The 4,249-nt window shown below is 43.9% G+C and overlaps 1 non-coding gene across 1 annotated transcript; it reads right to left on the reverse strand.

Moving 5' to 3' along the window:
- Positions 1 to 1,668: 1,668 nt before the first annotated feature.
- On the reverse strand, positions 1,669 to 1,771 carry LOC118020451. The gene has a single exon (XR_004681888.1). It is a non-coding gene; the product is annotated as a U6 spliceosomal RNA (small nuclear RNA).
- Between the last annotated feature and the right edge of the window lie 2,478 nt (positions 1,772 to 4,249).

The following is a 4,249-nucleotide window of genomic DNA, read 5'->3' on the forward strand; positions in this document are numbered from 1 at the left end:
TTTCTGATGCCCCATCACAGAGAAATGAAGTTAACACAATAAACAAGCTCTCTGGGGTGCCTGGGTGGCTCAGTCGTTAAGCGTCTGCCTTCGGCTCAGGTCATGATCCCAGGGTCCTGGGATCGAGCCCCGCATCGGGCTCCCTGCTCCGCGGGAAGCCTGCTTCTCCCTGTCCCACTCCCCCTGCTTGTGTTCCCTCTCTCGCTGTGTCTCTCTGTCAAATAAATAAATAAAATCTTTAAAAAAAATAAAAAAATAAACAAGCTCTCTGTGCTCTGCTCTGTCTTTCTAGGCTTATTGAAGCCACTCTGCAGCATTTAATAAGCAGCATTGTGATTATCCATTTGAAAGTCTTGTTTTCTCCATCCTAATGTTTCTCAGGTCCACCACCACCTATAGCCTTGAGGCACTCTTAAACGGCAGATCTAGTGCTCCATCCCAAGTTTACTGAAGTGGAATTGGCAAAGGAGGGCTGAGTCCTGCAGTATGCATTTTACAGGCCTCCCCCCTCCTCCCACCAAAGGAATCTTTTGAACTGCTTGCTGCAAACAAAGCTCCCCAGGATGGTAACTCATTCATTTAGCCCAGTATCTACAACCAAGAGATTCTCACTACCCAGGAAGAGCCATGCAATCTCTCCTATGTTGCTAATGGAGAAAAGTCTCAGAGAAAGTCATTTGTCCAAGATAGTACAACTTTAGATGGGGGTACCAGTATGCAAACCTGGGTCTTTAAACACCAAAGAGCAAGCTCTGAGCTATTAGTCTGGTGTCAGAATGTTCACACGTGTACCTTGGTACGTGACAGACCAGGAAAAGCTTTTTGGTTGATGAACTACTACTCCTTAACGTCCCCAGCCCATATAAGTGAAATTGCCCCACCATTGACCCCTGCTCAACATTAGTTGATTGTCTGCCAGGGGGGCAACTGATTGGACCAGGGTGGGCATGTGACATGAAGGCAGCCAATCTATCACATACCAAGGTATGACAAAAAGATTAGCTGGGTCAAACAAATTTTTATTCTCAAAAATTTTAGGAAATACTAAGAGGAATAGCAGGTAGAAGTAGTAGTTGAAATGAAAAGGACATAAGGAGTCATAGGAGCCTTGAGTCCCATAATACATATTGCAGGAAATATACAGCCGTATATACATAGCACCTACTACATAGAATCACCTAATAAACAGTGGGTATGATTCTGCACACTGAAGCTAGGAAGGAGCAAACATCACAAATGAATGAAGAAAGACAACTGGAGAGAAAAGATAGTGGAATACCTAGAACACATGCCTTATAAGAGACATCACCAAGACCTAGAACTAACTTTCTGGCTCCAATTCCAGTCCACATGTTCTATTAATAAGAGATTCCTTTTTCCTCCCCTTTGTTTTCATGTAACTCTAAAGATCAAGTTCAATCATTATTCTATATAGTGAAGACACTACTGACTATGTAGCTATTTGAACTTAAAAAATGATGAAAAGACTGGCAGGTGGGCCACAGGTGTCCCTAGGAGACTGTAGACTACCATGAAACTTGCCTGATGGCTTTACCTTCTCATTAGAGTGTTCCTGCGCTCCTTGCTTGTGACCAAGTTGGACACCTGTTCACTACTTGTTTCCACCCCAGAAGTTCCAGCAGTTAACATGTGACCTTGTAATTGTCCATTTGCAAGTCTGTTTTCTCCATCTTAATGTTTCCCCTTGCATAGGGGCCATGCTAATCTTCTCTATACCATTCCAATTTTTGTCTATGTGCTGCCAAAGCAAGCTCTTAATGTTTCTCAAAGTGTGGTCTACAACCACCTACAGCAGAATCACCTATCAGGGACTGTGTCAGCTTCCTTCAATGCCACAGAGTCTAGCATGATTCCAGACACAGTAGAAACCCAAATGATGTAGGAACAAAGAATTGGGGAAAGATTTTTTCCCCAAAGATTTATTTATTTATTTGAGACAGAGAGACAGAGAGAGTGCACGCACACGCATGGGGAAGGGGCAAGGGGAGAGGGAGGGAGAGAATCTCAAGCAGACTCCCCACTGAGCCCAGAGCCAGACTCAGGCTCCATCCCACCACCCTGAGATCATGACCCCAGGCGAAACCAAGAGTGGGCTGGAGCCACCCAGGCACCCCTAGGGGAAATTTTTTTTTTTTTAAGATTTTATTTGACAGAGAGAGAGAGACAGCGAGAGAGGGAACACAAGCAGGGGGAGTGGGAGAGGGAGAAGCAGGCTTCCTGCAGAGTAGGGAGCCCGATGCGGGACTCGATCCCAGGACCCTGGGATCATGACCCGAGCCGAAGGCAGACGCTCAACGACTGAGCCACCCAGGTGCTGCTAGGGGAAAGATTTTTAAGAAAATCCATGAATCATTCACTCTGTGCAAAGAGGGGCACAGACCATTTTGTTCCTTGACTGCTAAAAATGAGCAGACCAAGATTCCTCATCAAACTGATTGCTCTTCCATATTTGGGGAGGTACCAAGCCACTTCAGTGATGGACCAGTTCATGGTACTCATTGGCTAAGATTCCCACCACAGAAAAACTCCATGTCAAACTGCTTTGAGGGACTCTTGTTCAGATTTCCGAAACTGTGGTATGGAGTTTCTAAGCCACTACAATTCCCCTTTGCATGCTCTAAAGTGGAAACAAAGCCCAACTTTGCAATGAATTCTCAACCTAATGCTGCTGGCTGGCCTCCCACTCAAAACAATAATTGGCTGCAAACTACACTGAACCTGTGAACTCAGGGAGCTCAGGAGAATAGGATAGGTAACCCAAGGGCAGATTCTAGCACTTGCTCATTAACTTCCACAGGACTTCAGATCTCAGCAAGTATACTTTATTGCTAAATGAATGGAAACGGCTAATGGTCTAGACAGAATCCTAGAATGCAGAGCATCTCTGGCTTTCGTATTCTTCCAAGTGATTTTAAAAATTGTCAGATTTCCCATTCCCCTTCAAATGGGGAGCTAGCAAAGACAGAATAACAGCAATAGAAGTTTCGGAACCCTACCATGGGTTGGGCACTATGTATGGCAGGATGCGTTTCTTGAGCGCTTAGTATGTTTCTTACGTTTTTTTCAACTTCAGTATCAGAACAGAGAAGACAAGATTATTATTATGATTTCATACACAGGGAAGCTGAAACTCAGAAAGGTTAAGTAAGTGGCCCAAGGTTATAGGCTAGTAAGCAGCAGAGCTGAAATGAAAACCCATCTTGATTCCAAATTCAATTCTTTTGCCTATCATGTACCTTTCTCTAAGTGAGAAAAAAAAAAAAGAAGAAAGAAAGAAAGAAAGAAAGAAAAGAAAGAAAGAATACCTGGCACCAATAGATCCCTGCCAAAGAAACCTTCTAATTTCTGAGGGACAACTATTTTTTCCTGTTAATTTCAACAAAGATTTATTGAGATTTGCTGTGTACGAGTAGTTTTACTAGGGATACAAAGATGAGTAAGATGGGTTGTCCTTAAGAACTTCATAGTTGGACGCCTGGGTGGCTCAGTCGTTAAGCGTCTGCCTTCGGCTCAGGTCGTGATCCCAGGGTCCTGGGATCGAGCCCCACATCGGGCTCCCTGCACCGTGGGGAAGCCTGCTTCTCCCTCTCCTACTCCCCTGCTTGTGTTCCCTCTCTCACTATGTCTCTCTCTGTCAAATAATAAATAAAATCTTAAAAAAAAAAAAAAGAACTTCATAGTTATTGGGGAAGTTAGAGAACCTTAAATCAGAAAATATCACATACGACAAGTGACTCCTGGCCTTTCCACTTGCTGTTCCCTGCATCCTAAATGCTCTTTTTCCAGATATCTGCATATCACTGTCAAGAACTGTGAAGAGTCTGAGACTTTACCCCATTTGCAAGCCAACAAATCAGCCTACTCCAATCTCAAGGATGCTGGCAGAAGACACAAGGCTCCGGGGTTAAAGACAAAGGGCTTTATTACTCAGCAAGAGCAGTAGCCAGAGGGGGAGCATAAGCCCCAATTCCCCCTGGCAACATGGAAAGGGCCAAGTGACATCTGCACACTTGGGGTTGCACTGAAGAAGAGGAACCCCAAGCTTAGGTAACCCAAATCTTATTTATAATGAAATGCAAACAAAACTGCCCTTTGTCCCAGAGGGAGATATCTTTAATGTACTGGACAGAAGGAAAACTTTCCTTTTGCTTCAAAGAGAGACACTATTGCTACCTGATAAAGCTGTTCACTAAACAAACATCATTGAAAATATAATGCAGAATAATAG

The sequence above is a fragment of the Mirounga leonina genome, unplaced genomic scaffold, assembly GCF_011800145.1.
Source record: "Mirounga leonina isolate KUSES-001 unplaced genomic scaffold, KU_Mleo_1.0 Mir_173, whole genome shotgun sequence".
Classification (NCBI taxonomy): Eukaryota; Metazoa; Chordata; class Mammalia; order Carnivora; family Phocidae; genus Mirounga; species Mirounga leonina.